This window comes from Calliphora vicina, chromosome 3, assembly GCF_958450345.1.
Source record: "Calliphora vicina chromosome 3, idCalVici1.1, whole genome shotgun sequence".
Classification (NCBI taxonomy): domain Eukaryota; kingdom Metazoa; phylum Arthropoda; class Insecta; order Diptera; family Calliphoridae; genus Calliphora; species Calliphora vicina.
In genome coordinates this window covers 59398379-59412734 of record NC_088782.1, presented here as the reverse complement: position 1 = coordinate 59412734, position 14356 = coordinate 59398379, and the positions used below count along the sequence as shown (strand labels likewise).

The 14356-nt window shown below is 30.2% G+C and overlaps 1 protein-coding gene across 5 annotated transcripts in view; it reads right to left on the bottom strand.

Moving 5' to 3' along the window:
* The window catches only part of LOC135954654 (G-protein coupled receptor Mth2-like), a 74902-nt gene that overhangs the window by 28240 nt on the left and 32306 nt on the right, over window positions 1-14356 (bottom strand). The gene's annotated exons all lie outside the window — the stretch shown is intronic.

Sequence of the window (14356 nt, the reverse complement as noted above, 5' to 3'; positions counted from 1 at the left end):
AAAAGTAAATAATAAACAAACAAACAAACCACCTCAGTAAATTATTATCATTTGTTTTGATAGTAGAAATTAAATAAATAGACGTAGGGAAAAAAATATAACAGCAAAAGTAATTTTCATTTACTATTTATTATCATTTCATAATTAATTTGAATAATTACTTAATAATAAATAAAAGGAATATAATTTAATTTTGTTTTATATGATTACAAGTAGACGACACTCCAAGCACCCATAAGTATTCATATGTATTAGCATAGAGTTGTAAAAATTAATTTATAAGAGGTTAGATAAACTATTAAATTATTTATATTATATTGTACATATTTACATTTGTATATTTGCTAAATAATTCAAACAAATAAATTAACAAAATTGTCTCCTGGGAGCTGAACCATTTAGAATTCCATATGTATGACTTATATAGCTAGACGTTAGGATTTAGAAGGTCTGTTTTATTTGTTAGCAAAAGGTTGATTTATTTATTGCGAAGGATTTAATATAAATACAGATATTTATCGTAACGTTAATTTATTGTGATTACTTAAATTGTTGTAATGTGTTATTTTTGTGAATCATTCACAATGACATACTCAATTAAGTGCTTAGGTAATTTGCTTCATAATTCATTCCGAAATGCCCTCCACATATAAAGTGTCCAAAATTAAAATTTTCCACAATTTGTGCAGTAAAGTTTGACAGCTGACAGTCTAGGATTAGTAAAAATGGAGCGTTACTCTATTCATTGTTGAACAATATTTCAAAACTAATTCTAAAATGATGCCACCACATTTTCACCTTGAATCGTCAATCGAAAATTGTCTCTCCAATATTTTCTAGAACAATTGGAGTAAAATTGTTTCCGATATTTAAAAAATATTGCATTTTTAGACAGAAAATGGTAAATTGGAGAATTCACAAATATATACAGCCGTATCACAAGGTGGCGCAAAATTAATCACCCAATTTTGTTTTTGAATAAATTTTTTACTAAATAAAAAAACATTTTTTGAGTGTTTGAAATTTTTCTTTGGACCTTTAGAATTTTTTCTGTTAATTGGAAATTGATACACATTTGTGCTTTTCGATTGAAAATCGTCCACTTCGTTGTTGAGATTGTGGACGGCTCTACAGTAATTTACAGGCGACTGACGGTCAGCAGGCATTAACTGATGCAGTGTTTTGTACTTTGTCTTTCACTAAATTTCGTGGCACGTCGTTTTGTTGATGTTTCTTCGTTCTAACAAAACATCCGCAGCCACCGAAGCGATATTCTCGACAGAACGACTAGTCCGGTGGCGGCCACGTCCTGAAAGATTTCTTGTGGTTCCAGTCTGTTCGAGTAGAACAGTTAAGCGGCGGCGGCGTATGATTGAATACGACTTCACACAGTGGTATAGAAAAAAAATAGAGGGAAATAATTATGTAGGGGTGCGACCAAGGGTCCTCATATATATAGAATCTCCCCATCGAGCACTACAAAAACCCTCGTAGTTATCAATTATCTCTTATAGCTTATGAGATATTCACATTTGAAAATTAATTTTTCAACATTTTTTTTAATAACAGCGGATCCAAAATTTTCCCCATTTTCTCCAATTTTCATTTATTGAAGTAGCAACACATGTATGTTTCAAATAGAAAAAGAATTGTTCAAAAATAATTACTAAGTCCAAAGTTATATGCATTCAAATTTAAAAAAAAAATATTAAAAATGCGATTTTTGGATAGTTTTTTTCTTTTTAAGTTATCGGAAAAAATTTCTAAGAGGATGTATAAAGAATTTATACTTTTTGAAAAGCTAACTTTTCATCAAATATTTTAATTGAAACAAAATTTGAAAATGATTGATACCGAGGGGACCACGTCAATTTAAAAAAAGGTAAATTTTTTTACATAAAATTCAACTTTAGGGCAAAAATTCTCAAATCGCATATTCGATATCAAAATATAGTAACCGATTTTAGATGGCCCAATATGTTTTTAATTATTTTGTGAAGGGTTCCGATAAACCCGACCCTGGTATGGATATTATAGCCAAAAAACAAAAAAATCCCATTTTTGGGATTTTTCAACAATTTTTTGGGGAATTGCGGGATTGCTGTAAATAAATTTCAAAAATTATTTTTATTTTTCCATTTTAAATAGAAAATTCTGCATAACTGTGAAATTTCACTAAAAACTATTCATAAATAAAAATTTAATTTCAATTTGAAAAATTTTTATTTATGCAAAAATTCAATAAAAACCATTTTTTATCATATTTTTCAAAATAGTATTTTTTAATTGGTAAAGGTTATATACATTTTTGAAAAGTATACAAAATCATCTATCCATTGATATATAATATGCCTGCCTTATGTTTTTTACGTGGCAAATTCATTAGGGAAAACTTAACAACTCGCAGAGAATCCGAAGCATTTATCTCGTCGGATTGTACTCGTTAGCTAGCATTAGCCAATAAGTCTTAGTTAACCGAGAAGAGCAGAAGCATTTATCTCCTCGGATTGCATCCATTACCAATAATCAATCGTAAGCCGATCGAGAGCCGAAGCATTTATCTTGTCGGATTATACTCAGTAGCTAGTCCTAATTTACAGAGCCAACGGATTCATCTCCTTGGATTGCATCCGTTGCATTTACTTTATAATAATGTATTCAGTATTTATCCGACCGAGAGCGGAAGCGTTTATTTCGTCGAATCCTCTATTAGAAGCTTCGACCATTAACAAACATATTCCAAAGATACAGACAGCTCTGTGGTAATAGAAGATTTTGAAGAACCGGGATAGATTAAGCATACACCGGTTGGAAACAAAATTAATTATATAAGCTCAGACAAGCATGTCGAGGGCTCTATCTTTGATTTTGGACCAACCACAAAAAAGTTGCCTATTTTGAACCACGCTGCGTCACTTTTAACGGACTGAGGGTTCCGTCGTCGCATCTTAAAGTCGAATACATATTTGATGTCAATCCGACTAACTGGTTAGAAACGGTAGGTTTCTATCCATAATCTTTTGATTCTGCCCCACCGTGCATTAGTTTGCACCTTTTGATGCTCCCAAGGTCTTTTTCGTCATTTAAAAACCAAATTTGGATAAAATCGTATAACGTTTAGAGGTTGCGGATATTTTCAAAAAAGTTGCAATATTTTGCAAAAAAAATTTCAATTAAATGTTGAAAAAATCCCATAAAAAATAGTTTTTGTATTTCATTTACACATAGATGTTTAAATGTAAAGACCCCAGATATAAAAGGGTCCCTAAGAACACCCTAAATAGGTACAACGGTTACAATTTTCGTTTTTTTTATCCACCATAAAAAATATGGGGGTATATTGCTTTTGGCATTAGATTCTATGTCAGTCCTTCCATCTGTCTGTTGAAAATGTGATAGGGCCCAAACGAATAGATCTAGCTGGCAGAAATTCCAGAAATGCGCTCTGTTTGGTATTTAAAATGGACAATATCGGTAAATAATTCCACATATCCCCCCTGAATATTATAATGATTAATATCGTGATGAAATTGTACATAAACAAGTTCTATTTGAACCTAAATCGTTCTATCAACTATTGCAAGGATCGACCCTACTCCCCATATAACCCCTACATCAGAAACATATTTTATTTTATATTATTAATAAGAATGATCTATATATATAAAAGAGTAACGTTACTGACTGACTGAAGGACTGACTGATTCATCATCCCACAGCCCAAACGACTGAAGCTAGATTCATGAAATTTTAACCAAAACGATCCTCTAAGAAGGGATTTTTGGAAATTCGAACGTTTAGGGGGTAAAAAAGGGTAAAAACGGGTAAATCCGGTAATCTTATATCTTCAAAAGTAATAAAGATACAAAAAAAAACTTGAAAATGCATGTTACTCCATTTAAAAAATAAGCTGACAGGTGTTTCGTACTTTTTCGAAATTCGGACCTTTTAGGGGAGAAACGGGTAAAAACTGTATTTTGGTACTTTTTTGGCACCCCATGTATCTTTTAAACCAATAAACATAGAAACAAAATTTAAATCGTATTCTTTACTTATCAGAAAATAAAACTTTTTGGAAATTCGAACCCTTAAGGGATAAAAATTGTGTTTATTTTTGGTACTTTTTCATAAAATATGTTTTTCTATAATTTGACATAGACATTCGAATATTTTACTATGAGCTCCCACCACGATCCAGAAAATTATTTTAATAATATTTTATCACCGCAATGGGGATAAAAAAGGTACCAAAAAGGGGATAAAATCGGGAAAATACATTTTATTGCAAATTATTAAGCCGATTTTGATAATTTTTTTTAACACTGGTTCCTGGATTCATACAAAAATTAACTAACAGGTTGTTATTTGGAACTCGAGTGTATATTAGGCCAAATCCGGTACTTTTGGTACTTTTTTAAAACATATTTATTATTGGGCACATTAACATAGATTTTAATCGATTGAGACATTAAAGTTAGCTGATATGTATCTGAGTGAAGTTAGAGTTAGAAATAAGGGATTATATTTAGGTACCAAAATGTGAGAACTGAACTATAGGTACTTTTTCATTCTTCTAATGGTACTTTTTGAATTTTCTATTACAATGGACTTAGAAACATGAAATTAAGCATATATGGTCCTAAGTGAGTTAGGATTCTAGGATAGACTTTTTCGTACTATTTCTTTATTCGAATGGTACTTTTAGTAATTTCTTCACCAATGAATTTAGAAACATGAAATAAAGATTATATGGAGCGGGAGACTTAAAAGTACTATTTCTTTCTTCTAATTGGGGTGGCGAAGCGCACCGGGTCAGCTAGTATTAACATAAATTTCAACAATGACTTGACAATGAAAGTTTTAAGAAATTAATCACTCTATCAAATTCTGTACAGTTCGGACCATAACTACTGATTCAAGACCCTATAGAAGGTCAAAACTACATATAGATTGGGTATACAATAATCCTTAATCCCTATAAGTTTGTCATTCCGTTTGTAATTTCCAGAATATAATTTTCCGACCCTATAAAGTATATATATTCTGGATCCTTATAGATAGCGGAGTAGATTAAGTCAGCGGATACTAGAAGTTTCCTATTTAAAATCAGCAAAATCGTTCCACAAATGGCTGAGATATGAGGAAAAAACCAGGACAACCTCGATTTTTGATCTATATATGGATTACTAAATTTATAGAACCATATAGACAATATGAATATCAAATGATAGATATTTCAAATATCTTTGCAACGACGTATATAAGACCATAGTAAGTTGGACCCACAATGGGTCAAAATTTTAAAAATATTTTTGATCACGAATTTTTTTTTCACCAAAAAAAAAAAAAAAATTCCTTTAAAATTTAAAAAAAAAAATTCAAAAAATTAAAAAAGCAACTTTGGAAAAAAAATGTTGTTTAGCTAAAAATATTTAAAATTAGTATTTTAAAGTATAATTTGGTGAAGGATATATAAGATTCGGCACAGCCGAATATATCTCTTGCTTTTTTTTTTTATTTATTTTTGAAATTTTGGGATTTCAGATTTGCGTGAAATTTTATGAATATTTGTGATATCAAGTTATAATGGGTTATCGAAGTAAAAAAACATCTAAAAAAACAACAACTATGTATTTTGAATTGGAATTTTTGTTTCATCATTTAATTATTTTTGTACATCTTTCCACTTTGACCTAGAAATCGTAACTTCAAATAAAGTGTTCAACCTCTAAACATTATCCGATTTATCTCAGTATTTAGTTTTTAGATGAGTATCTAAATTAAAAAAAGTAAAAAATAAGGGCCACTGTCAATCATAATATTCAAACTTCCTTTATTCCTTTTAAAAAAAGTAGTATTTCTACTCCTTTTTTTAAAAAAAGAGGTATTTCTACTCCTTTTAAAAAAAAATGGTAGTATTTCTACTCTTTTTTTAAAAAAAAATAGTAGTATTTCTACTCCTGTTTTCTATTTTCAATCACCTGTTTTTCTTCGATCGAAAAATTTGTAACTAGCTGTCAAAATATAAAGTTTGACAGATAATACTTATCTGATTTTAAATTTTCATACATTTCGGATTGACCTTTCTTAACTATTTACTTATAGAACTCTATCTACATTTATATAACCACAACATTATTTACAGAAATCAAAATTTATTTTTATTTCCTAAACCCAACAAATCCATACAAAAGCGATTAAATCATTTTATTACAAATAGTTTTTTTTTTACAACCAACCGAGTCTATACTAAAGTGAAATTAATGGCAATAGTTAGATACATTTTATTGCATGTTTGTATTTGAATACATTTTCTCCGTCCAGTTGCCAACAATAATTCTACTCTCTGTTTAATAAATATAAACGTCATCCGGAGACTCTAGCTCTCGCTATTTTATTAACTCTCCCACTCATTTGTCTCAATTGTTGCCCGGCACTTGAAATCTATTGCCGTTATAACAATTTTTATTGTCAATTAATTGAATTGTTGGTGTCTAGATTAAAATCATATAAACAGAAATTATGGCCAAAACATGCACATCCGTAGTTTGTGTAGTGATGCATACACTCAAAGAAATAATTGTTGGTACTACAATATTATTTACACAAGTAAATAAAATGCAATGTTTTTATATAATCAATGTAAATAAGTTTTTTTAATTGAAAAATATGTTTTTTTTTGTTGTATTTTATCTAGAATTGTATCCAATGTTGTGTAAATATGTAAATTTATTTTAAAATTTCCATGTTATATATTCAGTATCATCGTGTTGTTAATAATAATTTTAATATAGCATTAGCTTAGTGTGCAAATGTGCTAAGTCCATTTTTTAGGGAAATTTTTTACAGCAAACAAAATATATTTCGTTTTTTCTCCACTTAGCAAAAGTGCTAAGTATACTTTGTGGTATGCAAACGTGTTAAGTCCATTTTATTTTGTCAAAATTGCACTTCTTCTAAACTGTCATTCTTTATCATTATAAATCATTTCAAATAACTAATGAACAGTTTTCAGAAATATTCAAAACAAAAGATTTTATAAAATTTCTCCGGTAAGATTTTATGGACTTAGCAATTTTGCACTTTAAGCTAACGATATGTATAATGAAGATAGTTTTTATTTTATTATTTAAAACGAAAACAACAACAACAAAAATAATTAAAATTTCATAATATTTATTGTAAAACGTAAAGTTTTTGCAAAATTAATCTATTAATCATGTTTTGAGAGAAAAAACAGAATGAATTGTTCGGAATTAATGACAAATAATTTAGAGGTAGGGTATGCAATTGATTAGTTATTAATCGATTATTTGTTTAATTTTGATAGATTTTCAAATGATTTGTAAACCGATTAATTAGTAACAAATAATAGAAATTCCAATATTATCCTGAAACATCTTTCAACTAACATTAGTCTCTTTTGGGTGTTAGCACATCAAGCTTATTAGGCCATACTATTAGCTGAAAGAATTGTGAACATTTTAAAAATTAATTATTTTTTATAATTAGCATTACAAGAACTAAAACAAAACCATATGGCATTTTAATTATCCACTTTTTTTAAATTAAAATGCCAATTAAAACATTTAATAAAACCACACGACTTAAAAATGAATTGTTTTGAAGAGTTTTATTAATTAGTTTACATTAAAATTAATGAATAAAATTATCATTAAATTTAATTAATCAAACTAGAGTGGTCCCGCTTAACATGTTAGCAAATAAACAGATAATTATTTTGATATATTGGACGTTACTTTAATTTTCTAATACCCTTCACCATTAGTGGCAATATAAGTTTGTGCTTCCGTTTGTAATTTCTGCATTAAACTTGCAATTGAAGTTGTATTTTCTGTTCTATTGATATTATAATGCAAGTTAAAACAAGTAAGAAAGTATGATACCCTACACTAAGTAAAAGAGCAAAAACATTATTCTTTTAAAATTTCAATAATTTTATTTAATATTTTTAAGTGATTTTCGGAAGTGGGCCTTATATGGGGGCTATGACCAATTATGGACCAATAACCATGAAATTAGGTCTTGTGATTTATGTCTATATGAAAGTTTACTATGTTGAATTTTGTGAGTTTACCAACATTTTTAAGCGATTTATGCACGTTAAAGTGATTTTCGGAAGCGGGTCTATATGGGAGCTATGACTAATTATGGACCGATCGTAACAAAATTTGGTAACATGCATTTTGTATATATAAAACTTATTTGGAGCACAATTTGTGGAGATACATTTATAAATTAAACATTTATGACCGATAAAGTCCAATTTCGGAAGGACATTTGTATGGGGGCTAGGTAAAATAATGGACCGATTTCAACCAGTTTCAATAGGCTTGGTCCCTGGGCCGAAAAAATCAAATGTACCAAATATGATCGAAATATCTTCAAAATTGCGAACTGTACTCTGCGCACAAGGTTTACATGGACAGCCAGCCAGCCAACCGACCAGACGGACGGACGGACATCGTTTAATCGACTCAGAAAGTGATTCTATGTCGATCGGTAAGGTGGGTGTTAGACCAATATTTTTGGGCGTTACAAACATCTGCACAAACGCATAATACCCTCCCCACTATGGTGGTGTAGGGTATAAATATTTTGGAAATAAATCTGTCAATTATTTCTATCTGGCTGATCCGAATAACATGAAATTTCACATAGGCATAGCGAATGAGTATTCGAATTTATCTTTTGACGAAAGTATGGCACCTCAGCCATGCAAACAATTTTAACGCTTAAGAATTTTTTATGGTTTGTCTAAAATAAAAAACATTATTGTGCTATAATCTCTTATAGTTATGGCGTTACACGCATTTGACAATTTAAAAGTCCTGTTTTTTCATAATATCATAACATTAAATAAAATAATCACATAAATAAAGTTTCAAATGATTTCGAATTTAACATATTTTTTTTCTAAAATCCCAAAGCAGGTATCCAAAACGGCCAACAATGTTAAATACTATGATGTATTCCAAATTATTCATATTATTGTATTAAATGTGGACTAGATAGATAGATTTGAAGAGATGTGTAGTATAAGATGTACACTTCCACTCGGAGATCCATATAATCCATTGTGAACCCTTTAGAAATATTACTAGTTGCAAGCTTCGATGTGAAGAGAAGAAATTAAATTAGAGAGAAAAAAGAAGTCAGGTGATATAAAGAGAAATGAAGTGAAAAACCCAATCCAAAAAGGAGAGAAAATAAGTGTAGATTGAGATTCTTAGAGTCCCGTTACCTAAAACTGTCAGCCTATTCCCTAATAATGCTTAATAAATTACCTAGATCATATCTAGCTATATCCCCCAGTTTATCATGACATCTTTCCTCTAACAATTTTTGCCTGTGATCTAGAACAGTTACACATGATATGTTCCATTATTTCTAGTACCCCAATAACCTAGCACAAACTTCAGAAGAACTGTGCGCTCCAATTGAGTTGGCCGGTTATCACTCCCACTAAAAACGTGCGACTTTTCCAATCCAATCCAATTACTATTCTGGTTGCCTTTGCGTCCAATTTTGGCCAAATAGCTCTGGACACCCTGTAATCCGTCCTGCTATAACAGGATTGGTTCGTAGAGTCCTGGAATCTTTCGAAAATCAACATATAGTAGTGGCATATGGGAGGGTTACCGTTCCAGTTCCTATTAATATAGTACAGGTACTAACCCTGTCTGCTCATTTTCCTGTATGTTACAGTCAGTGCCCTGGTGACTGACTATGTGTGGCTTTACAGATCGATAATATATCTGCCTGGAAGACGCTGCATTCGTCTGGGAGTCTATATACGCAGAAACTATTATGGTCACTGTAATTATTTATTATGATTGCGGTAACCTTTGGTAACATAGGTTATTGTTTCAGTTCAGGTTCAAGTTTAGATAGTTCAGTTCTAGTTCATTTTATAGTTCAGGTTCTAGTTCAGATTCGAGTTCAGGTTCTGTATGTAGTTCTAGTTTATGTTATAGTTCAGTTTCGAATTCAGGTACAATTTAAGATTCTGGTTAAGATTCTAGTTCAGGTTGCAGTCCCGGTTCAGTTTTATTCTGGTACTAGTTCATGTTCTAGTTAAGTTTTATTCCAGTTGCTGATTCAGATTCTAGTTCAGGTTTTAGTTCTGGTTCTAGTTCGGTTTTTAGTTCATGTTATAGTTCAAGTTATAAGTATTTCAAGTCCTAGTTAGTATTATAGTTTAGGTTTTAGTTCAGTTTCTAGTTACGATTCTGGTTCAGTTTCCAGTTAATATTCTGGTTAAGATTTTAGTTTTGGTATTAGTTCAGTTTGTAGTTTGGGTTTTTGTTCAGGTCTAAGTTCAGGTTGTAGTTCTAGTTCTAGTTCCAGTTCAGTTCTAGTTGTAGTTAACATTCTTTTTAAGTTTCTAATTCAAGTTCTAGTTTAAGTTCTAATTCAGGTTCTAGTTCAAGTTCAGTTCTAGTTCCGCATTCGATATCGAGTAAAATCAATCGTAATTTTCTTATTTGAGATTACGGCATTCGATATCGAGCATGAAATTTAATACATTTTGTTATAATTACGATATCGAAACTATTTTTCGATACGATAATTCATTCGATCACGAATGCGGTAATTTGGCCTCTGGTTCTAGTTGAGTGTCTTTTTAAGATTCTACTACAGATTCTGTTGCAGTTTATATTTCAGATTCTAATTAAGATTTTAGTTCAGGTTCCAGTTTAGTTTCTAGCTTAGTAATATTTAAGGTTATATTTCAGTACTAGTTCAGGGCTTAGTTTTATTATAGTTCAGATAGTTCAGATTACGTGAAATACGGCCCGTGAAGCAATATAATTACTGCATGAAAATGATTCTGACCGTATACTCACGTTTTGTTGATCCGAATTTACCACCTAGATCGAATTAATTGAATGCAATGGTATCTGTCAATAAGAACACAACCACCCAATCACAACAACCATTGAAGAAGGAAGTTCCACGCTGCATCAACGAAATTCAGTCCTATTTATGTAAAATGTTCATGAAAAATTTCGACAAAGCTATGAAAATTTGCCAGCAAAGCTATGGAGGCCATTTGTATGATCATAACACTATCCTGTGTATTTTATTAAAATCTGATACTTCTCTCCAAAAATGTCGATATTGCTCACCTGTGGGGACGCACGCTCCACTTTTGGAAGCACTTTTATATCTCTATATATATATAATTCTTCTGTACGTGTGTTAGTAACTGAACTTCTCCTTAACGGCTAGGCCGGTTTCGATGAAATTTATTGTGTGTGTTTGAGTGAGCCCTTGGATGGTTTTGATTCACAATTGACCTATATAGGTACAATGGGCGTGGCACCTCCCATACGAAATAAAAATTTATTAGTGCATATCTGGAGTACTATTATAGTGGGAATCTTCAAACTTTGTGTGAGCTATGGCAGAACAATGTTTGCCGGGACAGCTAGTAGTATATATATTCTGTATACTATAATGCCAGATATTCAGGTTCCTATCGAACCTGCATAAATATATAGCAGGGTAAGTTTTAGAATTTTGGTATTGAAAATCAGCAAAAATCGTCAATAAATGAATGAGATATGAGCAAAAATCTACGACTACTTCAATTAATGAAAACATTTTTGAATATATCCGTGCATATCAGATAAAATGTATTTTGAGGGACCTAAAGGTTGAGGGTATAAACGGTTCGTCACATTCGAATACATATGTATTAGAGTGACAGCCGATTTTTTTTTTTTAGATTTCAAAGAGTGCCGGGTGGAATATTGTGACACTAGGCCTAAATGTTAAGTGCTGAAAATTTGAGCCAAATCGGGCAACGATTTCTGGACGCGCATCGAGGTCAAAGTTCAGATATATGCAAAATTTTACTGTTAATATGGAATAAATAGGTGAAACTCGTTAACTTTCTGCATTGTTTTCTAGAAATGTGTAGATTTATTTATATTAATGAATATTACATTAAAAAAAAAATTTTGGAAATTAACCCTGTATCTCCTTTGGTTCAAAATGACCCAAAAACTGTATTATCGCCAAAATTAGAGAAAAATGCAAATTTTTCAGTTTTTGAAAAAATTTTGCTACTAAATAAATACTTTTGCAATTGAATGCAAAAGAATCGAAATATGTACGTAATTATCGTTGTAATGAGATATAAATAACAAAATTTGATTAAAAAATTTTAAAGTTATTACAAATTCGCCAGACCATTAACGTGTTCAGGCCACTTGAACAAAAAATTTAGGAAAAAAATTAAGATATTTCGAGAAAAATTAAAATAAAAGCTCATTTTTACTTAAAATATGTCCATATTTACTTGTATATGAGTTTTTGTCTTCGTAGGATACCGTTAACCTATTCGCAGGTAAGGCCAAAAAAATAAATTTTTTTTAACGGCTGTTTCAAAACTCCATTTTCAAATTTTTAAAAATTTTGTTAAACAAATTTCAGATTTTTTCGATCATCACATTGGGGTTTATTGAGATCAAAATAGGGAATAAAAATATGAAAAAATTATATCAATACCTCTTACAGTTTTTCCGTACCTGCGATTTAAATTTTGCGTTTTTCAAGAAAAACTAATTTTTTGTGCATATTTAGGCGAATGAGTCCAATTTCCATACTGTTATAAATTTTAAGTAAAACCTATTCACAATATTATAGTCCTTGTAATTTTAAATATGTTCTGAAAGTTTTACTAAAATGGGAAAACGATAACCTTTAAATCGTGAAGGTCAAAGGTCAAATTTTTCAATATTTGGAATTTCTAATGAAAAGATAGCGAAATGTTATATATTTTTGGGCCGATTTTAATGCAACTTAAGGAAAATATAACATAAAGTCCAGAATTTAAAATAACAGCACAAAAATGGAAATTAACCCTTAGCAGCACTTGGGGTTCAAATTACCCTCAACTTTTAAAATCACGAAAAACACAACCATTTTGACCCCAAGTCCTCTTAAAGGTTAAAATCCATTTTTGCACTGTTGTTGTAAATGCTAGACACCAATATATATTTTCCTCAAGTTTCATGAAAATCGGCCCAAAAATATATAACATTTCGCTATCTCTCCATGAAAAATTCCAAATATTGAAAAATTTGACCTTTGACCTTCACGATTCAAAGGTTATCGTTTTCCGATTTTAGTAAAACTTTCAGAACATATTTAAAATTACAAGGACTATAATATTATGAATAGGTTTTACTTAAAATTTATAACAGTAAGGAAATTGGACTCATTCGCCTAAATATGGACAAAAAATTTGTTTTTCTTGAAAAACGCAAAATTTAAAGCGCAGGTACGGAAAAACTGTAAGAGGTATTGACATAATTTTTTCATATTTTTATTCCCTATTTTGATCTCAATAAACCCCAATGTGATGATCGAAAAAATCTGAAATTTGTTTAACAAAATTTTTAAAAATTTGAAAATGGAGTTTTGAAACTGCCGTTAAATAAAATTATTTTTTTTGGCCTTACCTGCGAATAGGTTAACGATATCCTACGAAGACAAAAACTCATATACAAGTAAATATGGACATATTTTAAGTAAAAATTAGCTTTTATTTTAATTTTTCTCGAAATATCTTAATTTTTTTCCTAAATTTTTTGTTCAATTGGCCTGAAACACGTTAATGGTCTGGCGAATTTGTAATAACTTTGAAATTTTTTAATCAAATTTTGTCATTTATATCTCATTACAACGATAATTACGTACATATTTCGATTCTTTTACATTCAATTGCAAAAGTATTTATTTAGTAGCAAAATTTTTTCAAAAACTGAAAAATTTGCATTTTTCTCTAATTTTGGCGATAATACAGTTTTTGGGTCATTTTGAACCAAAGGAGATACAGGGCTAATTTCCAAAATTTTTTTTTTAATGTAATATTCATTAATATAAATAAATCTACACATTTCTAGAAAACAATGCAGAAAGTTAACGAGTTTCACCTATTTATTCCATATTAACAGTAAAATTTTGCATATATCTGAACTTTGACATCGATGCGCGTCCAGAAATCGTTGCCCGATTTGGCTCAAATTTTCAGCACATAACATTTAGGCCTAGTGTCACAATATTCCACCCGGCACTCTTCAAAATTTTAACAAAAATTTTGTTCCATACAACTGATTGTCACTCTAATATGTATATCGCTCTTACTTGTTATTTATTTTGTTACTTGTGTACAATATTTAACAATATTTCTAGACAATGCTGTAAAAATGTGCTTGCAATTTGCTACCACAACTAACAAATATCATCCCAAATTTCTATTAATTCTGAAAATAACTCAATATCTGTTTAGAGGAATCATCATCATTAAAGCTCGGCATGT